The sequence below is a fragment of the Pongo abelii genome, chromosome 1, assembly GCF_028885655.2.
Source record: "Pongo abelii isolate AG06213 chromosome 1, NHGRI_mPonAbe1-v2.0_pri, whole genome shotgun sequence".
NCBI lineage: Eukaryota > Metazoa > Chordata > Mammalia > Primates > Hominidae > Pongo > Pongo abelii.
In genome coordinates, this window is record NC_071985.2 from 231,386,419 (window position 1) to 231,412,340 (window position 25,922).

The following is a 25,922-nucleotide window of genomic DNA, read 5'->3' on the forward strand; positions in this document are numbered from 1 at the left end:
CCTGGGCTCAGCCTCTAAATCCACCTGTTCCCAAGTGTCCTGGAGGGGTGGGAAACAGCCCAGGTGACAAGCACGGCCGCCCCCAGGTCTTCAGGCCAGAGGGAAGCAGCACAGAGGCAAAGGGAAGCCAGGTTTGCTGACGGCCCAGGGATGGGACGAGACATTGGCTGTCGGGAGTGTCCCCAGCATGGGGAAAGCCCCAGTGACGTGTTGCTGTGTTTGGTTTTGCTTAATTTTTAGAAGATCAGTGAGGAAGAAGCAAAACCCTCAGAACACACTCTTCGGCCACGGACAATGGGAGGGTGGTGACCTCTCCTGGGACGTCGCCGGGAGGAGGCTCGCCCACCATGGATGGTCGCATGCCAGGGTGTCCACATGGATGCTAAGCCAGGCGCCCGGCCTCGGTGGGGCTCACCAGGAACAAATGGTTGCCGATGGCAAGAGCCCTTCAGCCACCTCCTCCCGACTGTCCCCACCTGACCGCCAGGAAGAGGAATTCTGGGAGAGCACCAACCAGGCAGTTTTAGCAGAGGGTGTCCTGCCGGCCCCGCGGGGTCCCCTGAAGCTTGCAGACCTCTCTGTATGTGGCATGGGCTCCCCCTTGGCCCCTGGTTAGGGCTGGGGCAGAGACTGGGGAGCAGTCAGGATCCCCATCTCTAGTATGTGGGTGAGGGTCAGAGAGGTGTGGACACCAATTCATAGGGGCCGTCCTGGACCAGGTGGTGTGGACGGCAGAAATCAGCCTTGTGGAGGCCCCAGTAGCAGAGGTGGCAAAAGCCTTCACTCCATTCACACTGAGCTGGTTATCGTGATGCGGAGCATGAGAAAGTTTTGTCACCCCTCCTCAGGGCCCTGATACGCGGGACCCAGTGCTCTGCCGGCCCCTGACCCCTGACCCCTGGCAACCCCGTAGTGTCTCGGGGCAAGTGCAGCTGTCATTCCACCTTATGGATGAAGAGATGGAGGCAGAGACCTCCAGCGGCTGTCCAAGGTCACCCAGGAGCAGGGGATGAGCCAAGACCCTGCATGGGGCCCCCGGCTCTGGGCCATCCTATCCTCCGAGTCTAGACCATTCCTGACTCCGGGGGCACCAACCATGACTCCAGAGGCGGCTGGAGTCCACAGGCAGCTGCCCCACCACAGGGAACTTCCAGGTCACAGGCCTTTAAGTCAAGGCTTAAATGGGAAAAAACTGTCCTCCAAGCCGTGAGGCCAGAGCCCAGGGGCCAGAAATGGCTTCAATGACCCCAGGCAGGCAGCCCGTCTCAGGACTCCCTGAGCTGTCCCGTCTGTGACATGGGTGGGAACAGCACCCACCTGAGGATGCAGACACAGTGACTGGGCCTGGCTAAGGTGGAGTTGGCCGGGGGTCACCCCTGGAGTGACTGGGGGCAGGTGGTGTTGAACCTTTACCTGTGGGTTCAACAAGAAACATCTGTGCCTTCTCCCTCCTACCCCTCCTTCCTTCTTTCCTCCCTCCCTCCTTCCTTCCTCTTCCTCCCTCCTTCCTTCCTCTTCCTCCTTCCTTCCTTCCTTCCTCTTCCTCCCTCCTCCCTTCCTCTTCTTCCCTCCTTCCTTCCTCTTCCTCCCTCCTTCCTTCCTCTTCCTCCCTCCTTCCTTCCTCTTCCTCCCTCCTTCCTTCCTCTTCCTCCCTCCTTCCTTCCTCTTCCTCCCTCCCTCCTTCCTCTTCCTCCCTCCTCCCTTCCTCTTCTTCCCTCCTTCCTTCCTCTTCCTCCCTCCTTCCTTCCTCTTCCTGCTTTCATTTTCCCTCCTTCCTCCCTTGTTCCTTCCTCTCCCTCCCTCCTTCCTCCATCCTTCCTCCTTCCTTCCTCTTCCTCCCTCTTTCCTCCCTCCTTCGTCTTCCTTCCTCCATCCTCCCTCCTTCCTCCCTCCTTCCTTCCTTTTCCTCACTCCTTCCTTCCTGTTCTTCCCTCCTTCCTCCCTCCTTCCTCCCTCCTACCTCCCTCCTTCCTCCCTCTTTTCTTCCTCCTTCCCCCTCCTTCCTTTCTCCTTCCTTCTTTTTTCCTTCCTTCCTTCCTCTTCCCTTCCTCCTTCCTTCCTCCTCCCTTCCTCCTTCCTTCCTCCTCCCTTTCTCCTTCCTTCCTCCTCCCTTTCTCCTTCCTTCCTCCTCCCTTTCTCCTTCCTTCCTCCTTCCTTCCTTTCCTCCTTCCTTTCTTTCCTCCTTCCTTCTTCCTTTCTTCCTTCCTCCCTGCTTCCTTCCTTCTTGCCTCCCTTCCTTTCCTCCTCTCCTCCCTTCCTTTCCTCCTCTCCTCCCTCCCTTCCTTCCTCCTTTCCTCCCTCCTTCCCCTCCCTCCCTTCCTTCCTCCGTTTACTTTATGCCACATGAACAGGTGGGTATTTATTCATCCCTGGAGCTATAACCCAATGCTGCGCCTTTTTGTGTCACCTTCCTCCAGCTGTGGCCATCAGGAGCTCCTCCAGGTCGGCTCCTGCATTCCTCGGCCATCCATGTCCCATCACTTTGTTTCTCAAACTCTTCCTTATTTCCTGGCACCACAAGGTGCCACAGGCTCATCTTGAATTTTCCCTGTCCAGCCCTAGAACCCATCCCTTCTCCACGGATCTCCGGCCCCTTCACTGGGGATGGTGTTAGAAACGGGATCTGGGTGCAGGGTGTATGCATGGCCACTGGAGTGTCCCCGCTGGGCCTCTCAGCAGATACAGCGACGTAAAACATGGGTGCATATCAACCGGGGTGTGCATATGTATGTACACTACCCTGTGTACTGACAGGTCAGCGTGCGTGTGTATACAAACATACCAATGTGTGTATGCGTGGGCTGGTATAACATATATGTGTGCACAGGTTACATGTGTGTACATGTCTGTGCATACCTGTGCATATGTGTGTAGGTGCATGTACCTACGCACACAGCCATGTGTATACCAATCCGTGTAGGCACACATATCCATAGTTGGCAGGGTGATTTTTAACAGGGGTATGGGAGAGACTTGTTCACGCCGTGAGAGTTGGGGACAAAAGCACAGATTTGGGTGCTAAGGGGGTGCTGGGGGGGCGACACTCTTGGGGTCAGGGAGCCAGTGGGGACGTTGCAGGTGGGGGTTTAAACTGAACCCTTAGGGATGGATGGGGTGAGAGAGGCCAGTGTGATGGGAGATTCTGCGGGGCAGGCCAGCCAGGACTGGGAGCAAACCCCTGTTTGTGGAACTGGAGGAGTGGGGGTCCAGGTGGTGGGGGGCCACACCAGGCACAGGCACAGCCTGTGTCCTCCTAGGCATTTCCTGATGGTTGATGTGGAAACTGGTGAATTCCAGAGAGCGCCTGGAGCAGAGGGTGTGCAGCGTGCCCTGGCGGCATCTCCACCCGCGGGCACAGGGTGTGAGCAAAGGGAGCCTGGATGGGGGCAGGAGGACTGTCTTCGGGAGGAGGCCAGGGTCCTGGAGAAGCCACCAGCCTGGGTTTGTCTGATGTGTTTCTCGTGTCTACCCTGGGGTTGTGGGGTTTTGGAAAAAATCCTAGAAAATGGGCCATGGGAACTCTCTATACTACTCCTTTATTGCTTCTCTGTTCATCTAAAATTATTCCACAATAAAAATTTATGTTAAAATCACTTTAATGCAGTCAATGCTGAAAATCTAGATACTCACTGGGGTCCCACCGGCTCGCCAGGCACTCCCTTGCATCTCAGAGCACCCACGGTGCGCAGGGCACTGGGTGCTCTCGGGAACCATGGCCCAGACATGCATGAGGTCGGGACCCCAGGGACTGAGGCAGCCCCTGGTTCACAGAGGACATCAGGCTCCCGGCTGCTTGCCCAGTGAGCAGCCCCAGTGGACACCAGGACAGTGAGGGCCTCCCGTCCTTACCACGACCAAGCCAGCCCCACAATGTCAGCAGGACGGCATCCCCTGCCCCTGATACAAAGGGGCTCTTGGCTGTGGGTGGGTCCCTGAAAAGCAGAGGCTCCACCCGAGCACAGGTTACAGTGACCACCAGGGGCCCAGCACTGAGCTCATCCCTGGGCCCCAGGCAAGGAGGCGTCCCTTGGTAGGAAGCATGGCGTGAAGGGAAATGATCGGCCCCATCTCCAGCAAACCCCACTAATGACTGTTCAGCACGTCCATGACTTTACCAACAAAACTCCGCCTATGAATCCCCAACGAGCCTGGGTCCTTGATTAATGCTAATGGTTTTTCTCACCAGCTGTGAAAATGCATTTTCCATAATTTAGCTGTCATTACAATGGGAAGGATTGATAAAACACACACACACACAACCTCGTGCTTGGAGGGCCTGGAGGGAAGCAGCCGAGGAGGCCGGGAGGCAGCTGGTTCTGCCTGTGAAACACAGGCACAGGTGCTCAGCCGCACCTGGGCACTGGCCTCTGGCTCCCAGGCCAGGACACAGTGCTGCCCCCCGACCTCGTGCATGGAGTCCACTGCAGCACACAGACCTCCCCGGGGCTCTGAGCTTGGGCCTGGGTGCAGGACAAGACAGTGGCCCACGAGCGGGGACAAGCCCTCCCGCCTGTCTCGGGTACAGGAGCAACAGCATCCACTGGGCAGCTCCAGGCTCCACCTCCACATCACAGATGAGGAATTCGAGGCCCAAGGATGCAGCAGCTCCTGCAGCATCAGCCGCAGCTGGGGAGCTAAGCAGGAAGTCAGGCTGGTGTGTCAGGCTCCACGCACCTCTCTGTGCCCCTGCCTCCGCTGGAGTGGGCTAGGGATCTCACTCCCTGACCTCCCAGGGAAATGGAAAGAGAAGAAGGGAGGTTCTGAGACGGAGGGGCCCCCGACCCCTAGCCTGGTCTCGGTGGAAGGAAGAAAAGGAGAGAAGGGGAGGTGGAGAGAGGGAGTGACTGGCCTCTGCGTGAGGCCTCTGACTGAGGACTGTGGCCCAGCCAGTCCCCATCCCCAGCCCCTAGCCCTGGTGTTTAAGGTACTTCAGACCTCCAAGGGGTGCCAGCCACCAGCCCGACCCAGAAATTCAGAAGCGACTGCCCACTCATGGAAACATCCAACTTGCAAGCATTTGTCTTCACAGTTTTTACTTAAGAAAACTATTCTCAAAGTCACAGAGGCCAGAGCCCAGGAAAGAAGGAAGGAGGGAGGGAAGACACAGGCTTGGCCCCAGGAGGGGGTGGGGGCACACCCAGACCCGTAATTTGAAAGCCCCTTTGAAGATCCCAGCAAAGCCTCCCGAGGTCACGGGCTGCGCAGGACCTGCCAAGGCTGCAGAAATCTCAGCACTGCAGTCTGGGTCCCACCAAGGCCTGTGGCCAAGAATGGGAACCCAAGGGGCCGGGCCAGTGTCTGGCGGGGCTGCCCCCACCCTGCCCAGCTCTCCCCTGACATGTAGGCACAGCCGGGGCAGGGCCTCCCCCACACACACACACAAAGTGGTTTCAAGCACAAATGAGTATCTGAAAAGTGCATGGGGCGGGGGTGAGCCGGGGAAGACGAAGCAAAGCCAGCGTCGAATCAATCAGCGCGAGTTTTCCGAAGGCCGGCGCGCTCTGCCTTCCATTAGTGGGTCCTGCCGGCCCCTGCTGCAGGCCCGGAGCCTGCGCCGCGGAAACGTTCTCCTTCTTGTTTTAATCTTTCGCCGAGCCGGCCTTTCGCCTCCAGCCCGCCTAATTGAAACTAATCTTCGCGGGCAGGGCCTGTCTCTCCTCCTAATCCTCCTCCGAGGAAGTTCACATGGTCCCAATTACAGCCACACCGGCCCTTTCATTCCCGCCCGCGCCTCCCTCTGCCAGCCTCGGTTTTTGAAAGTCTGCATTATTAACTCCATGCTTGCGAGTTCCTGCCTGTCACGGGGCCGCGAGATGCTATCGCGGGCTGCCCAGGGATAAGGTTACCACGAAGGCATTTTGTGGATTACGTTTCGCACAAGGCGACAGAGGGCAAGATAGCGCAGAACCCGTGAGCTCCCTGAGCGGAGGGGGAGCCGGAGGAGGGCTGGCCTGGGCCCCGGCTCCCCTGCTTGCAACCTGCATGGCAGAGAGTTGAGGATTCTGGAAGCTTCCTGGAGGGGCAGAGAGGAACGGTAGGGGAGCGGGGCAGCCCCACAGAGCGCAGCACCCGCTGCCGAGGCCGCCTGGTTCCCCCAGCCCCCCGTGGGAGCCTGCCAAGAGGGAGACAGGGTCCCTGGAGCTGGGCTCAGCGTTACAACAAGCCGAATGGAAATCCTGCATTTCCAGGCTGTCGAGAACGTCAAGTTTCCGTGCTCCGGGCTGGAATACCGCTGCCGCCAATGTGGGCATGCTGGTGACCGAGGTCGATCAGACCTCAGATGGCAGCCGGCGATGTCTCTGATTAAACTTTTTAAGAAGAGAAACTGCAATAATTATCACTTAATGAAAGCAGTTGCTTAAAGAAAACTCTCCACCTCTGGGATGACAGAAGAGAAACAACAAAATGGGCCTCTGAAAGGGCCCTTGGGGAGGGGGAAACAGGGCACGAGAGACAAGCCCCCCAGTCCCCCCGCACTGACCAGCTCCCCACCCCAGATGCCAGACTCCAAGCAGAGTTTCAAAGGTGTTGAAACTTGGCCACAGGCCACAGTAAGGACAGGAGGCCCTCACTGTCCCCGCGTCCACCGGGACTGCTCACTAGGCATGTGGCTGGAAGCCTGGTGTCTTCTGTGAACCGGGGGCTGCCTCAGTCCCTGGGGTCCCGACCTCATGCATACCTGAGCCGTGGTTCCCGAGAGCACCCAGTGCCCTGCACACCGTAGGTGCTCCCAGATGCAAGGAAGTGCCTGGGGAGCAGTCAGGCCCCCCTGAGTGTTTAGACTGGTGTCTACTGTCTGCCCATCACCTTGCAGGGCCTGGAGCAAGGCTCTGCCATTTCTTGAACCTGACCTGTGGCTTGCAGACTGAGTTGGAGACTTACAGCTGGAGGTGCATAAATCCCCGTCCACCTCCACCCTACCTGTGCACGCTGGCCGGCACCCCCGCTTTTTTCAGGAGAGCCCACAGAGCAGAACTACTCACAGGAAACTCCACCCAACCGAGACCGCATGGAGTGGGAGCCCCCCACGCTCCCCTAAATGCCCCTCACACCTCCATCCACCAGAGCAGGGCGCAGAGCTCCGGCTTCCAGGCCAAGCTGTGAAACCGTGGGCAGGGCTGCCCCTGTGACTAGGAGGACACCCAGGCTGAGGTGACGGCACATTAGGACGCTGCCCCTCCTCCTCACTCCGCGTCCCCTGGTACCCACTGTGCTGCCCAGCTGGGCCCTGGACCCTTAAGCTGGCTTCACAGTTCTTTCCCCTCCTATAGCATCTCCTTCATGGAGGCCCATGGGGCTTACAACAACAGCAGCTCTAAGCCTGGCTTTATCTCCCATATCACGGAGCTGTAACTCCCACCTGGGCCAGGTGAGGACAAGGTAAGGGAACATCCTGTGGCCCTGGCCAGCCTGGGCCTGGGGCAGGACGTGCACCGTGCACCCCTCCGAAGGCTCTCCCCTCCCCATCACCTGCCAGACCATCTACCATCTTCCAGCTTTCTAGTCTCTGCTGCATGCCTGCCTCCCCTGGGCAGTGTCTGGGGGCCCCTGGCAGGAGCTGGTGCTGGTCTCAGGTCCCAGGAGTCAGCCTCATGCCTGTGAGTCTCAGCTCTGGATGGGAGTGAGCCTCTGACACAGGACCAGACTCCCTACACAGACTGCATCTGCAGCACCCAGGTTCACAGCACAGAGGTGGACACAGCAAATGATCCAGATGGGAGTGAGCCCCTAACACAGCACCAGTCGCCCTACACAGGCTATGTCTGCAGCACCCAGGCTCACAGCACGGAGCTGGACACAGCGAACACTGGCCACCGCCCGAACTCAGTGCTCCTTCCTGGCTGGGCGGGGCAGGCAGGGGGACAGGCGGGGGAGGCCAAGTGACGATGAGCAGGCTGCAGAGATCGTGGTCAAAGGCAGAAAAGAAAAGAAAATCACAGCCGCTCTACAGTGTATATGTGTTGCACACAATAATGGTAGATGATTTTTATTTGCCGGCTTAGAAGTTTAAAAAAAATTTTTTTTACTTGCTCTGTCACCCAGTCTGGAGTGCGATGGTTTGATTTTGGCTCATTGCAGCCTTGAACTCCCAGGCTCAAGCGATCCTCCCACCACAGCTACCTGAGTAGCTGAGGCAAGTGTGCACCACCACACTCAGCTAATTTTTGTAGAGATGGGGTCTCATTGCGTTGCCCAGGCTGGTCTTAAATTCCTGAGCTCAAGCAATCCTTCTACCTCAGCCTCCCAAAGTGCTGGGATTACAGGCATGAGCCACCATGCCTGAACCTAAACAAAATTTTAAAGCAGAAGAAAAGGAGCATGAACATGAAAACTTCAGTATGGCTAAAATAAAAACAATTGACAATGCCAAGTGCTGCAAGGTTGTGGAGCAATTGGAACTCAGTGTCCCACGACACAGCCATTTCAGAAAATCATTTGGCAGTTCCCTTGAGGTTAAACCTAAACTTATACCATAGGACCCAACCATTCCACTCCTGGGTATTTACCCAAGAAATGAAAGCATGTGTCCACCCAACAACCTGTAAGTGAATGTTCAAAGCAATGGTATTCATTGTAGCCCCACACTGGAAATCACGCAAAACTACACCAAAAGGCTAATAGATAAATGGCCTGTGGTTCACCATACAATAGATACACGCAACGGACACACTGTGGCAGGTATACAGTGGATAAGATGTGCGGGTGTCCACCATAGATACCATGTGAAGGGGTATACAGTGGATAAGATGTGCGGGTGCCCACCATGGATACCGTGTGAAGGGGTATACGGTGGATAAGATGTGCGGGTGCCCGCCATGGATACCATGTGAAGGGGTATACAGTGGATAAGATGTGAGGGTGTCCGCCATGGATACCATGTGAAGGGGTATACAGTGGATAAGATGTGAGGGTGTCCGCCATGGATACCATGTGAAGGGGTATACAGTGGATAAGATGTGCGGGTGCCCGCCATGGATACCATGTGGAGGGTATACAGTGGATAAGATGTGCGGGTGCCCGCCATGGATACCATGTGGAGGGGTATACAGTGGATAAGATGTGCGGGTGCCCGCCATGGATACCGTATGGAGGGGTATACAGTGGATAAGATGTGCGGGTGCCCGCCATGGATACCATGTGAAGGGGTATACAGTGGATAAGATGTGCGGGTGCCCGCCATGGATACCGTGTGGAGGGGTATACAGTGGATAAGATGTGCGGGTGCCCGCCATGGATACCGTATGGAGGGGTATAGAGTGGATAAGATGTGCGGGTGCCCGCCATGGATACCGTGTGGAGGGGTATACAGTGGATAAGATGTGCGGGTGCCCACCATGGATACCGTGTGGAGGGGTATACGGTGGATAAGATGTGCGGGTGCCCGCCATGGATACCGTGTGGAGGGGTATACAGTGGATAAGATGTGCGGGTGCCCGCCATGGACACAATGTGGAGGTGTATACAGTGGATAAGATGTGTGGGTGCCAGCTATGGACAAGATGTGTGGGTGCCAGCTATGGACACGATGTGGAGGTGTATACAGTGGATAAGATGTGTGAGTGCCGGCCATGGACACGATGTGGAGGTGTATACAGTGGATAAGATGTGTGAGTGCCGGCCATGGATACGATGTGGAGGGGTATATAGTGGATAAGCTGTGCGGGTGCTGGCCATGGATACAATGTGGAGGTGTATCCCGTGGATAAGATGTGTGGGTGTCCGCCATGGATACGATGTGGAGGTGTATACAGTGGATGAGATGTGCGGGTGTCCGCCATGGATACAATGTGGAGGTGTATACAGTGGATAAGATGTGCGGGTGTCCGCCATGGATACAATGTGGAGGTGTATACAGTGGATAAGATGTGCGGGTGTCCGCCATGGATACAATGTGGAGGTGTATACATTGGATAAGATGTGCGGGTGTCCGCCATGGATACAATGTGGAGGTGTATACAATGGATAAGATGTGCGGGTGTCCGCCATGGATACAATGTGGAGGTGTATACAATGGGTAAGATGTGCGGGTGTCCGCCATGGATACAATGTGGAGGTGTATACAATGGACAAAACGTATGGGTATCTGCAATGGACACCATGTGTAGCTCCACATACAGTGCATGGGATGTGCGGGTGCCTGCAATGGAAACAACCTATGGATACATGTCATGGATAGCTTGTCTGGGTACTTGCAGTGGATGGATGCATACAAAGACCACTTCCCCAGCAATAAAAAGGTAGAACTATTGATCCATGCAGCAAGATGAATACATCACAGAATAATCATGCTGAGAGAAAGAAGCCAGACCAAAAAGCGGTCATGCTTGTACTCCACTTTGGTAAAACTCTAGAAGAATCTAGACTAATCCACAGTGACCGGAATCCGATCTTGGGTTGCCTAGGGTGGAGGGTAAGGGGGATTGTGTGGCAAGTGTGGGAGAGAACTTTCTGGGGACAAGGCAATGCACTATAACTTGATGGAGTGGCAGTTACATGGATGTACACATTTGTCAACATTTATCCAACTTTACCTTGGTGCCTTTTCTAATTGTGGTGAAATATACACATAGCGTAAAACTTAACCATCTTCACGATTTTTCAGCGTAGACATCCGCAGCACTGGGCACATTCAGCTTGGTGTGTAGCCGTCACCACCATCCACCCCAGAACCCTTCTTCTTCCCAACCTGAACCTCTGCACCCGTTAAACACTCACTCCCTGCTCCCCCTCCCCCAGCCCCAGGCACCTTCCACTTCCCATCTCTTTGGATTTGACAGCTCTAGGGACCTCCTGTAAGTGGAATTCCACGGGATTTGTCCTTTCATGACCGGCTTTCACTGAGCAGAATGTCCTCGAGGTGCATCCATGTCATAGCCTGCGTTGGCATTTTATTCCCTTTTACACTGAATAACATTCCCATGTTTGGATACACAGCAGCCCCCAATCCTGCAGGATACGTGCCAAGACCCCCAGTGCGTGCTCGACACCACATCGTCTCTATACTGTTTTTTCCCGTACACGTCGATGATTAAGTTTAATTCACAGGTCAGGCACAGGAAGAGGTTAACACTAACTAACAATAAAGACAACTATAACTATTTACTGTAATAGAAAGTTACGTGACTGTGGTCTTTCCTCCTTCCCCTGCCTCTCTCTTTCTCTCTCCTGAATATCCTGCCGATCTGCGAGACGCTCCCCCTCCTGCTTCTCGCGCTGATGTGCTGAGTTGCAGTGAGATGCAGGACGCAGGCACCGGGACGCAGCTAGGCCACCATGGACCTTATGCAGCCTGGAATCTGTGTAACTGTCCTCAACTGGGAGTCAACGGCTGGGCGTCACTCTCTCAGGCGTGCCTTGCTGAGGTCTCCGTACAGGCTCCGTGCTTTCCAGGGCCACATGATGCCATCCCAGAACACGCTTCCGCTCCTGTCCTCCACGCACACATGGAACGCTTTTCCATCTTCTCTAAGCACTTGCCATGCTCTGCGGCCACAACTGCTGCTGTTTGAGATGCAGCAACAAAACTAGCAGAAATTTCTGTCTCCTTCTTAACAGTTTGAGAAAAGACTTGTTCTTACTGCAGATCTCAGCAAGCTCCGTGTACCATTTCTGTTCTATCCTTATTAAATCCTTATTAATCCTTATTAAATTAAATCCTTATTAAATCAAGTTCACCTTTGCACTTCAAGGAAGCACTTCACGGCTTCTCTTTCGCATAACCGAGTTGTTGACATCGAGACTCTTGTGTTTTGGGGCCATTAAGTCAAATAAGGGTGATTTGAACGCAAGCACTGCAATACCATGGCTGTCGATCGGATCACCAAGGTGGCTACTAAGTGGCTCACAGGCAGCAGCGTAGACAGCATGGATTCACCTGCAGGGCAGGACAGAGAGATGGCGGGAGATTTCATCACACTACACAGAATGGTGCATAATTTAAAGCTCATGAGTTGTTTATTTCTGAAAGTTTCCATTTGATATTTTTGGGCCTCGGTTGACCAGGGGTAACTGAAACTGTGGCAAAAGCCACAGATAAGGGGGTGACTGCACCAGGCGCTATTGGTCCATTTGTCTGCTGATGGACATTCGGTTTGCTCTCACCTTTTGATGGACATTTGGTTTGCTCTCACCTTTTGACGGACATTTGGTTTGCTCTCACCTTTTGGCTACTGGGGATCATGCTGCTATGTGTGTACTGGGGTGTGAGTGTCTGTGAAGTCTCTGTTTCAGTTCTTTGGGGATATTCCTGGGAGTGGAATGGCTGGGTCATGTGGAGATTCTGTTTAATTCTTTGGGAAATGCCACGTTGTTTCCACAGCAGCCGCTCAATTCCACACTCCCACCCAGGACACGGGGCTCAATTCCACACTCCTCCCACCCAGGACACGGGGTTCCAGTTTCTCCACATCCTCACCCACACTCATGGTTTCCTGGTTTGCTTTTTTTAAATAACAGCCATTCTACTAAAATGCATCCTGATGGGTGCATTTGACGATATGTAAAGCATGCCTCAAGAAAGTTATCTAAAATTTTTAACTAAACAAAGTGAAACCCCTGGCTTCTGTCCCTACCCAAAGTGAAGGGACCTAACCCTCTGGGTGCTGGCCTCCACACTGGCAGCTCACATAATAAGCTCTCAGCACCCTATGCCTGTGACAGGGACCTTGTCCTCACAGAAGCCAAGAACCCAGAGCTGCCCCTCCCAGGTCCTCTCCCCATCCCTGGTCACTGGCCCCAGGGAGATCCCTCTCTGGGTACCTCCTGGGCAGTGTTCAAGCAAAGCCTCTGAATGGGCCTTTCTCAGGTGACTGCACAAGGTGAGGACAGCAAGTCACCCATCCCTACCCGGGTCCTCAGCCCTGCTGGAGCAGCTCAGCTCTGCAGAGAGGGGAGGGCTGGCTATGTGGGCGGAGGCAGCTGCGTGGGTGGAGATGGTTGTGTGGGTGGAGATCCCCCTGCAGCCTGAGGCTCGAGGCAGAGGTGGCAGCAGGATGGCATCCTGGCCCCGTGGCAGCACCTGGCAGATCTCGGCCTCATCCCCGTGTGGCAGACAAGGACTCGCTGCTCCTGTCTCCTGATGAGAATGCCAAGCCTCACCCTGGGTTGCCCCAGGCAGAGGGGCTCGTTTCCCCACCCCTGGGACATTGCCCGGCCGCCTCGGAGGCTGCCCCAAGCCCTTTACTGGCTATAGGGGTGAAGAAACAGACCATGGAGCCCGCAGCCACAGAAGATGACGGGAGATAAAGAAGTAAACAGGCAAAGCCGTGCCCTTGCACTTGTCTGGAAGGAAATGGGCCGAATGTGGCAGGAGAATCACCAGGAAGAGCTTCATCAAAGGAGTGGGGCGACGAAAAGCAGCTCCGCGGTGGCAGCGTGAGGCCAACACCCAAAGGACAGGAAGGCACTGGCCAGGCACAGGCCCTCCTTCCCTCTGCAGTGCCGGGGACAGGAGCGGACCCGTCCAGAATGTGCCCAGAGACAAGCAGACAAAATGAGGAGGGCCCTCCAGCCACGCCCCGTGTGCTGAGCTTAAAGAGAACAGCACGGGGTGATCAGCTGACACACTCTACCCAGCACCGAGGGAGTTTCCAGGATCCAGGATCTTCCGTCGTAAAACCAGGACAGTCCTAAACAAACTGGGATGAGTTGGTCACACTAGGGTTTCTCCAGTTTGAAAAGGGCCACTGGGTGCAAAGAAAGAAAAGTGAATTCTGCCAAGATAGCTCAAGCCCCCACCAGTCCCCCTGGGACAGGGAGGCCAAGCAGGGCTGCTGGCCTTGGGGGAGGCGGGAGCAGGGCACATATTACTGGTTTGTGTCCAAGACAGGTGCACCTGGCTGCGGGGATGAGCCGGGCCCTCATACAGTCTCTGTCTTGTCACTTTATCCCCATTAAATTGCGCATTCCCTTTCATGCCACAGTCCTCAGAGACAGTGGGTGCATCTGGTGTCCTGCATGGTAGCTTTGGGTATTCAGACACAAAGAGGACCTAGAATTATGGAGAAACCACTCACGGACATTCACTGAGGCTCACCATGGGTTGAGATCCTGTGCTGCAAAGCGCCTTGTAGATATTTCTTTCCCACAACAGCCCAAAGGTGGGGATTATTGCCTTTCCCATTGCAGAGTTGAGAAAACTGAGATGGAAGTCAGCTAAGCCATCCGGTTAGTCCGAGGTATAGCCGCAATTTGAACTGAGGCCCCCAGGACCCCGTATCATTCCTACAGTGTGCACCTCGCTGTGTGAGATGTGACCCTTGCAAGGGCAGGTGAACCATCGGGCTCGGGAGATAGGGGCCAAAGAATTCCTAAGCCCCACTTTGGTTTTAGGAGGTTCTCAAGGGGTTTCTCCATGCTCTGTTGCAGAATCTACATGAACTTTTAAAATATGGCCATGATTTGTCAACTTATTTATTCTTCTTATTTTTTTTTTTTCTAAGACAGAGTCTTGCCCTTTTGCCAGGCTGGAGTGCAGTGGCATGATCTCAGCTTACTGCAACCTCCTCCTTCCAGATTCAAGCAATTATCCTGCCTCAGACTCCTGAGTAGCTGGGATTACAGGCACGCACCACCATGCCCAGCTAATTTTTGAATTTTTAGTAGAGATGGGGTTTCACCATGTTGGCCAGGCTGCTCTCCAACTCCTGACCTCTAGTGATCCACCCACCTCGGCCTCCCAAAGTGCTGAGATTACAAGCGTGAGCCACCGTGTCCGACCTAACTTATTTCTTAAACAGTTAAATCAGTTGCACAGGGAAAAGATCAACTCTCAGTGGTTGGTCCATTTGCACCACAGTTCAGTTTTGTAAAGAAATAAGCGTGTTTCAATTCAGTATTAAAAAAATTTTAATTGTATTATACATGAAGATGCCCTTTACCTTCCACTATATTAGAGTAGATTATAGCAGACCAATCCTCCTGCAAACACAACTGAAAACTCTAGGATCGACACACAAAACCACAGCACCAGCAAAGCAGCCGGGACACGAGACCAGCCAACATCCTGGAGAAAAGGCAAGTGTAGGGAAGAAAGTCTGAGAACGGATTCCGTGGTTGGCGTGACAAGGGCCTGTGGGCTGACAATCCAAGCCAACAGCAGCAGAGAGCATCCTGGTAGCATCACCCCCAAGCTCACGGTGCTGTGTTCAGAGCCTGCCAAGCAAGCGGTGCCCTGGTAAACACCACAGGCTTTCTGCCCCGATGACTCTGACTCCACCCAGGAGGAAGAGCAGCCTGGAGAGAGGCCAGGCCTCAGAGGAGCCAAACCCAGTGGAATCAGCTCAGTTCTTAGTTGGATGATGGAGATCCGGCCCCGTTGCAGCCACCTGCTGGGAACCAAAGAAAGTCTCCTTTGGGGAGATAAACAACCCAGAGCGCTACAGTGTTTTCTGAACAATATGGAGAATTTTCTTTTTACATTATAGGTGCGGTGAGCTGAGTGCTGGCCCCCAAAAAGATACATCCACACCATAACCCCTAGAACCTGTGAATGTGACCTTATTTGGAAAAAAGGGTCTTTGCAGGTGTGATCAAGTCCAGGATCTTGGGAGAAGGAGCTTATCCTGGGTTCTCTAAAGGCAGTCCCACGTACACTCTGTAAGAAACAAAGAGACTGGTCTGAGAAGCACAGAGGGAGACAGGCACACAGAGAAGAGGGGAAGGCAATGTGGCACAGAAGCAGGGACGGAAGAGATGCAGTCACTTCATCCATGAAGGAATTCCTGAAGCCACAGCAGCTGGAAGATGCAAGGGAGGGTTCCCCCAGAGGCACTGGAGGGAGTGCAGCCCTGCCCACACCTTGACTGGGGGCTTCTGGTCTCCACAACTGAGACATTAAGATCCTGTGCTTTGTTTTGTTTTGTTTTGTTTTTTTGAGATGGAGTCTCACTCTGTCACCCAGGCTGGAGTGCAGTGATGCAATCTCAGCTCACTGCAAACTCCGCCTCCCGGGTTCACGCCATTCTCCTGCCTCAGCCTCTCCGAGTAGCTGAGACTACAGGCGCCCACCACCATGCCTGGCTAATTTTTTCTATTTTTAGTAGAGACGGGGTTTCACCGTGGTCTCGATCTCCTGACCTCATGATCCGCCCGCCTCGACCTCCCAAAGTGCTGGGATTACAAGCGTGAGCCACCACATCTGGCCAAGATCCCCTTGTTTTAAACCACTCTGTGGTCATTTGTTATGGCAGCCACGAGAAACTAATACACCAGGTAAGCCAAGAGAGGAACAGCAAAGCAGACGATAAAAGCAGACCCACAGGTGATCCCACTATTGGAGTTACAGAGACAGGCTTAACAAAAGTGCACTTAAGAAAGTAGAGAATTTCACCAGACAATTGAAATCTGCGAAAAAATAATACATAGAAATTCTAGGACTGAAAAATCCCTGCAAAGGAACAATAATATGACAAGGGACTTCACAACAGAAATGACAGAAGCCAGAAGGTAATGGTATGTCACAAAGTGCTGGGGAAAAATATGCTACAAACAACAACTGCCACCTTAGAATTCTAATGTAAGGGAGAATAACTTCAAAAATAAAGGCCAACAGTTCTTTTAAAGGTTAAATATAGCCCAACATATGACCCAGCCATTCCTCTCTTAGTTATGTACCCAAGAGAAAGAAAAATATGTATCTACACCAAATTTTGTATTAAAAATGTTCATAGCAGCGTTATACACAAAAGCCAAAAAGAGGATACAATTCAAGGGACCACCAACTGTTGAGTGATAAAGTCAGGTCTATCCATACAGTGGAATATTATTAAGCCATTAAAAAGCACAGATTCATGCTAGCACGTGGATGACCCTCAACAGCATTATCCCCAGTGATAGAAGCCAGACACAAAAGAACACATATGACAGGATTCCATTGATATAAAATGTCCAAAAAATCAAATATAGAGAGACATAGAGCAGATCCATGGCTGGCTAGGGCTGGGGGAGGAAATGAGGAATGACTTTTTTTTTTTTTTTGAGACAGTTTTGCTTTTGTTGCCCAGGCTGGAGTGCAGTGGCATGATCTCGGCTCACTGCAACCTCTGTCTTCCGGTTTCAAGCAATTCTCCTGCCTCAGCCTCCAGGGTAGCTGGGATTACAGGCAGGCTTATTTATTTTTAGGGTGTGTAAACCTAAAATTAGATTGTGGAGACAGTCATGCAACTCTGTAAATATACTAAAATTCATTGACTTGTACACATAAAACATGAATGTTATGACATGTCAATTATATCTCAATAAAGCTGGTTTAAAAAAAAGAGAAGGCAAAAAAAATTTTGCAGACAAATAAAAACTGAGAGAACTGAGGTAGCAGCAACACACACGCACACACAAATACACACACATAAAGAGAATTCTCCCGCAGAACAAAATGATCCCAGGCTACAGAAAGGAAATTTAGGAGAAAATTAAGTGCACAGAAATAGTAACTGGGTAGGTAAATATCAAGGACTCTCAACTAAACAACAATAATGATGTCTTATAGGGTTTTAAATATACATAGAATTCGTGTATACACAGCAGTCACACAACAGGTAGCAGCAGAAAATGGAGTTAAAATATTGCAAGCGGCCAGGCGCTGTGGCTCACGCCTGTAATCCCAACACTTTGGGAGGCTGAGGAGGGTGGATCAGGAGGTCAGGAGATGAAGACCACCCTGGCTAACACAGTGAAACCCCGTCTCTACTAAAAATACAAAAGATTAGCCAGGTGTGGTGGCAGGCACCTGTAGTCCCAGCTACTCGGGAGGCTGAGGCAGGAGAATGGCATGAACCTGGGAGGCAGAGCTTGCAGTGAGCTGAGATTGCGCCACTGCGCTCCAACTTGGGGCAACAGAATGAGACTCCGTCTCAAAAAAAAAAAAATATTGCAAGCATGCCTACTTTCTATTTTAAAAGATTTGGATTCCCTAACCTGAGAGTTTTCCTGTAATGCAACCCACTGGGCGTGCAGTTATCACTCAACCTTCTTCCCATCACCCTGTGGGAACCAGAGCTCAGGGAAACTTCCCAGGAATTCTGACAGTCTAGCTACTGCTATTTCTATGTGTAATAAATTGTCCATTTCTGACCCAGGGAAAAATTAATTACTTAATTAAAATAAAATATTCTAAAGTACTTGCCTTGTCTTGGAAGTGACAGGAGTATGCAATCATGGTAGAGTGTAATAAATCAAGGATGTGGTTTTAATCTTTTTTAGGGAAAAGACTAAAAGAAGAATAACATATAGGATATTTAACAAGTTAACAGGACAAGAGATAAAACAAGGGAAAACAGGAAAAAAGTGGATCAAAAAACAGATGAACCCAATAGAAAACCAGATAGTCAGATGGTAGACTTAAACCCCAAATATTTGTCATTATATTAAATGTAAAAGTACTAAATATTCCAATTAAAAGATAAAGATTGTCAGATTATATTTTTAAAAACCACTTACATGCTGCTTGTGACACACTTTAATTAGAAAGACATACAAAAATCAAAATAAAAGGATGGGAAAATGAGTGCCTTGTAAACAATAACCAAAAGGAAGCTGATGGTATGCTGACAGGCAGGGCAGACCTCCAGGCAAGAAGCCGTGCTTGAGATCACCAAGACGGTGCATACCGGTTAAAATGATACAGGTTAAATGATACAGGTTAAAATGGTCAATCTATCAGGAAACATAACATTAAAATTCATGTGCACTCAATAATATAAGTTCAAAACGTAAAGGGAAGGAATTGAGAAGGGAGAAATGGACAGAATTATCATCATAATGAAAAAATTTTCACCTACCTCAGCCTGTAACTGATAGAACAGACAGCAGGTGAGTGAGAATATATTAATAGACAGTTTGAAAACATGATTTTAAATATGACCTGATGTATGGATTGTCTTAGTCCCTTTGGGCTGCAGTAACAAAGGGCCCTATATTGGATGGCTTATACATAGCAGAAATCTGGTTCTCACCCTTCTGGAGACAAACTCTGAGATGAGGATGCTAGCATTGTCGGGTTCTGGTGAGAGCCCTCTTCGGGGTTGCAGACGGCTGACCTCCCTTGTATCTTCACGAGGTAGAAAGCGGTCAAGCCAGCTCTCTGGGGTTCCTTTCATAAGGCATTGATTTCATTCTCGGAGGCTCCACCGTCATGACCTCATCAACTCCTAAGGCTCCACCTCCTAACATTGTCATCTTAGGAGTTAGGATTTCAGCATCTGAATTCAAGGAGACATAAACACTCAGTTCATTGTATGGATACACAGCACTCTCCCCCAAAACTGCAGGAGACACACTCTTTTCAAGTACCTGAGGAACAGTAAACAAAATTTATCATATTTGGGGACAGAAATCAGGCTTTGACAAACGTCAAAGGCAGGGCCAGGACTAGGGTGAGTCCAGTGAGTTCCCCTAGGCCCAAAATATAAAGGGATGCTCACTCCCAGATTCACACAGGCAGAGGAGTGGGAGGGACACAGGAGGATTCAACTAGAAAAAGATGAGTAGAAAGCAGGGAAAATTCACAATAATAAAACAAACGATCCGAAAACCAGAGAAGGGAGCTTCCTTACCCCGATCAAAAGCACCTGCAAGAAGCCTGGAGCATATATTCTACCTAATGGTGAAATCATGGAAGGTTTCCCGCAAGATTAGAGATGAGACAAAGATGGCAGCTCCCCTGTGTGGTTTAAGTCACACATGCCGAGGTCCTCACCAGTGTGATCACACCAAGAAAAGGAAATAAGAGGCATTTGATTGGAAAGGAAGAAATAAACCTTTTATTATAGGTGGACAACATGATTTTATAGGTAAAATATTTTGAGGACTCTGCAGATAAACCATCAGACTGATTAAGTAAACTCAGTGTGGTCACCGGATACAAGGTCAATATATAAAAATCAATGACATTCGTCTAGGCTGGTGTTATGGTCACCCCACTGCAAGAAACAAGATAGACATCCCTCCCCCACGTTCCTAAAATTAAGTTTGGATGTCAATACTGATGATGCCTTACACACACACACTCACACACTCACACACTCACACACACACACTCACACACTCACACACTCCAAGAGAGTATGCAAGGCTTACTAGTCACGCAATGAGGCTTTCTGGGGAGAGCGGGGCTGACGCCCAAGTTTGTCTGAAAGTGGCTTGAGGCGGCTGGGAGAGGAGGTGGACTCAGCCTTTCCAGAGGTCCCAGAGGTCGGAAACGGGCTGGGGTGAAGGTTCCCACAGGCAGGCCGGGGGCCCCAGGTTTCAAACTTCCTGCCAGCACCACCAGAGGGGGACCCAGGCCTTCTCATCGGCTCACAGGAAGGTGGGACAGAAGAGGGAGAGGAAGGTGAGGCTTCAAGACCTTCTGCAGGAAAACCTCAAAACTGGAGTCAGAACCTTTACTGTTGCTGCAGATTGTGCTAATTGTGTTTAGAAAAGAAAATAACCAAGAAGTAAAATGATACTGAGGCAGGAGAATAGGGTCTGGAGATGGGGAACCTAAGGCTGATTTGCCCTGATTTCCTAGAGCTGAATCAAAAGGAAAACCTCACCTCTTCCCACCCAAGTAACAAAAGGATCAGAGGCGACTCCCTTAGCAACGCCCCCACCACCTCCACTGTGTTGCAGATGAGAAACAGAAAGTACCTCTGATTGGTCACCTCTGGCAACCAATCAGACTGGTCATGGCCTTACTCTTCATTTGCACAGTGGTGTAACTTTGTAACTTCATTTCAGCCTCCGGTTGGTCCCAACCACTCAGACTGGTCGTGGGCCACTCCATTTACATAGAGTGTAACCAAGTAACCAATGAGAAACCTCTAGAGGCTGTTTAAACCCCAGAACATTCGTAAAACGGTGCTCTTGAGCCGTTGGCTCGAGCCCACTCTCACTCTGGGGGACGTACTTTTGTTTCCATAAGTCTGTGCTGTTCTTGCTTCATTCTCTCGTCATTTTGTTCGTGCATTTTGTCCAACTCTTTGTTCAAAAAGCCAAGAACCCGGATGACTTGTAGCAAGACCTTCAGCCAGTAACAATATCATTTACAATGACACAAAAAATCAAATACCTGAGAATGCATCTAAAATGTGCAAAACTTCTCTCACAGAAAACTACAAAACATCATTTTACGAAAGTAATGGAGGCCTCAAGTGGAGGAACCAGCTCATTCATGAATCAAAGGGGGACAGATGTCAATCATCTCCACATTAACAGAGTGATTCCATGCAACGCTCGTTTTAAAATGCCAGCAGGTTTTTATTGGTGAAAGGAAGCCACACTTTTAAAGCGTACAGGAAATGAAAAGGTTGGGACTGGGCTGGGCACGGTGGCTCATGCCTGTAATCCCAGCACTTTGGGAGGCTGAGGCGGGTGGATCATACTGCATACTTGAGGTCAGGAGTTTGAGACCAGCCTGGCCAATACGGTGAAACCCTGTCTCTACTAAAAATGCAAAAATTAGCCGGGTGTGGTGGCGGGCACCTGTAATCCCAGCTACTAGGGAGGCTGAGGCAGGAGAATCACTTGAACCCGGGCAGTGGAGGTTGCAGTAAGCCGAGACTGCACCACCGCATGCCAGCCTGGGCAACAGAGAGAGACTCCATTTCAATTAAATAAAAAAGAAGGAAAGAAAAGACCAGGACAACCAGACAGTCTACAGGAGAAGAGCAACACAGGAGGACCTACCCCACCAGAGGCCAGGGTCTAAGATGAACCTACAATAATTAAGCCAGTGTGGTGTCAGTGCACAAACAGATCCATAATAAATGGCAACCTGGTGTAGAACGAAGCTGGGGGCAGAATGGTCTTTTCGAAAATGGTGCTAAGTCACTTGGGTATCAGTCTGGAAGAAATAAGCCTCGGTCCCTGTATCACACCATTTCTAAATATCAGTTCCTGGGATGCTATAGATTCTAAACATCAAAGATAAAGCAATAAAGCATCTAGAAGATAACAGGCGAAATGTTGTATGACTTTGGGATAGGCAAAGCTTTCTTAAGCCCAGACCTTATGGCACTATTAAGAAAGTAAAAAGGCAAACCACAGACTGTGGCAAAATACTTGTAACAAGTGTATTTGGTAAAAAAACTCACTTCCTAGATATATACCAGACTTTTACAAATCAGTAAGAACAAGAACAAAAGGCAACCCATAATCAAAAAACAGATTAAAAAAAAAACTCTGACAGGCATTTTGCAAAAGTTATCTTATAAGCATTTGATTAAAAAGTGCTAAATGTCGGCCGGATGCAGTGGTCCACGCCTATAATTCCAGCAGCACTTTGGGAGGCCAAAGCAGTTAGATCACAAGGTCAGGAGTTCGAGACCAGCCTGACCAATAAGGTGAAACCCCATCTCTACTAAAAATACAAAAATTAACTGGGTGTGGTAGCACGCACCTGTAGTCCCAGCTACTCGGGAGGCTGAGGCAGGAGAATCACTTGAACCCAGGAGGCAGAGGTTGCAGTGAGCCGAGATCGCGCCACTGCACTCCAGCCTGGGCGACAGAGCGAGACTTCATCTGGAAAAAAAAAAAAAAAAAAAAAACTGCTAAGTGTCAATCCTCATCAGGGAAAGCACATTAAAACCACGAGCCACCCATACACACTTATGAGAGAGGCTACAATGACAGACTGACATAAGCAAAGTTGGTGGGGAGACAGAGCAACTGGAACTCCAGCACCCCACGTGCAGGGAGAGAAAGTGGTGTGACTCTGGAACGCTGGGTATCCATACTTCCTACAGCTGAATCTACACATAACTTATGGCCCAGCAATTCTGCACCTAGCCAAGTACTCCGTGGGAATGTGCACACACGTTCACCAGAAGACATACTGCAGTGTTCACGGCAGCGTGGTTAGCAATATTGCCGAGGCTGGCACAACCCACTGACAATAGGACGGGCAAATAGGCTGCAGCATCGTCACAACACGGGATGCTATGTATCGAAGGTGACGAGTCACAGCTCTGCCTGTCACGGAGTCATTGCAACAACGTAATGTTGAGGGAAAGAAGCCAGACACACAGGAGAGCACATGGCATGATTCTATTTATGTAAAATTCAGAAAGGGGCAAAACCAAGCTATGGCCCTGGCGGTCAAGGTGGCAGTAGCTTTGGGAGGAGAGCCAAGTGCGCCGGGAGTGGACAGGGCTGCCCTGTTTCCTGGTCTGCAGGGTGATTTCTCAAGGGTGTTCAGCCACAGTGGGGCAGTTTTCTGCACTCACTGATGCTTCCATTAAAACAGAGTTCCCCATTCCCCAGGCCACAGTATGGGTCCATGGCCTGTTAGGAACAGGGCCATGCAGCAGGAGGTGAGCAGCATGTGAGTGAGCGAAGCTTCATCTGTGTTTCCAGCCACTGCCCATCACTCACGTCACCACCGGGGCCCACCTCCTGTCAGATCAGCCGTGGCATTGTGGCATTCGATTCTCACAGGAGCCAGGACCCTATTGTGGACCTTGCATGTGAGGGATGTAGGTTACGCACTCCTCATGAGAATCTAATGCCTGATGCTCTATCACCGTCTCCCCTCACCCACAGACGGGACCATCTAGTTGCAGGAAAACAAGCTCAGGGCTCCACTGATTCTACATGACAGTGAGTTGTAGAATTATTTCATTAGATATTACAACGTAATCATCATAGAAATAAAGTCCACAATAAATGCAATGCCCTTGAATCATCCCCAGACCAGCCCCCACCCTCCAGATCCATAGAAAAATTGTCTTCCACAAAACCAGTCCTGGATGCCAAAAAGGTTGAGAATCACTGAATTAAAAGGTTCACTAACAAGAGCGGAAGAGAATGCTGTTTTATTTCTGACGGGATCAGCTGCAGGTTATTCAATGTCCTCAACAAATCCCTCAAGTCAGGCACAGCCGTGATGGAAATCAGATTTTTTAACATGACCAAGATCAGAAAAACAGACTCGTGCCTCATCCCCTCGCGTCACACAGATTGCACGGGGTACCCCATCTGGAGAAGGGCTGAATGTTCCGTCTTTTAGAGCAGCAGGCCCCAAAGATAAATACCCTTGACTACGGGCAAGGCCTTGTGTCGCTTTTCCAGACATGGCTTCCCTTCTGCAGTGGGCCGGGAGGGGCTGTGCTGGCCTCTTGTCTCTGTGAATCAATCCCGGTGTTCGCTGCATTCCGGGCCCTCCTGCTCTGGGCCCTCCTGGGGGCACAGTGGTCCTCCCCAAAAGAGGTCAAGTAAATGAAATTTCCTTGCTTCTATCACCAGTTTCTGGAGACAATGGGACAAATGGTTTTGAAGCACTCCCCAGTCACCCAGGGCCAGACACTAATTCACATCTGCCCCGTAGTGGATTCTAAGTACAGACTCGACCTCCCGGCCGAGGGAGGTGCCATCGATCCTCCAACTCACGCAGACTCGGTGCTGGGCGCCTCTGCGCTGTCCTCAGCCATTACCTTTGTGGTCTGTTCTAGGACCTTCTCAGTCGCCACGCGGCGTGAATGCCCATTGTGTGCATTTCTGAGTGGAATCACTTCTCTACCTTTCGCAGCAAGATTCTTCCACTTAAACCTAAAAAGCATTTTGCAGTTGTTCTAGGGGAAGAAAATGGTTTTACCCGGAGGTTCCTGAGCTTTTTTTTTAAAAAAAAAAAAAAAAAAAAAAGATGCAAAAGCTTCAAGGGCCCCCTGCCTATATTTGACAAAGTTTCCTAGCAGATAATGCCCCGGGGGTCGGGGAGACGGATCTAGGCCCCCGCAGGCCTCACAGCCGCTGTGCAGCCCTTCAGAAGAAAACAATTATTATTTGCATAATGGGATTTCTGCAGAAATCATAATTAATCTTAAATTTCACATTAGTGAATATATCTGAACCAAATTGCTTCGGCACTTTTTCATCTGAAACCACCACGCTGCCTGAAGACCACTTGAAAGTGGCTGGAGCCCCCCCAGGGGTCCGCGACTGCCCTTCAGGAGACCCTGTCTGAGGCAGAGAGAGGGGGTGAGGCTGCAGGGTGCTAGGGGAGGGGTGCGGCTGGCAGTGGTGGGGAAGGGCGCAGGAGGGGCAGCCTGGCCGAGGGGGTTTTGGGGACTATATGGATTGTATTAGCAGGGTTAGGGTAGCAGAACTGGGGGGCCAAGTGGCCGCTGTGTGGCAGGGGGAGCCGCCCAGCCAGGTGTGGGACCACCACTGAGCCACTCTTGTTTGGACAATAGCCTGGAAACTACCCTTGCTCTTTGCTTGAAACCTTAAGGTGAGATTTAAAGGGACTGGGGGTGTTGAGACGGTTCTCAATGGGGGCCACCTGATGTTTTTTCAGATGACCTCCTGGGTTCAGGGGGCCTCCGGCTTCAGTGTCTAATGACTCCCAGGGGCTGCCCCCTGCTCCTCCATCATACAGTCCCTGCCCCAGCCCCACCAACCAGGCAAGTGTCCCAGGACCTGGCCTGGAAACCTGTGTCCAAACCCACTATCGTGGCTGTCAGAACCCGGGATCCCCGTGGCCTTGTGCCCCAGCCACACAGCCTGGCTCAGCTAGAGAAGGCCAAGCTTCTAGAAGGCACCAGATGGTGGACTGCAGTGGGAGCAGGCGGCACTGGCTGCCGGGGCGAGGTTGGCCCTGGTTCGGGGCGAGGGCAGTGCACAGAGCCCCCTTTCTCCTCTCTGCCCACCCCATGGAACAGTGGAGACATGTCCAAGTTTTCCAAGGAGGTCTGCCCGTACCAGCTCTGGATCCCTGCGTGGCCTTACCTCCCGGCAAAGCCTCTTTGTCCACGGCTTCCTGGCAGGGCCCCTACTGCAGACTCCTGTTCTGTAAACACCTCGCAGCCTCCGACCCCCGACTCCCTCCGGCTCCCACCTCCCCCTCCCACTCTCTGTACCCACAAACTTCCCCGGGCACCCACTGTGCTGGGCACACTGGCGTTTGGGGGAAGCACACACGGGCCCTGCCCAGGGCCTGCCCAGGAAAA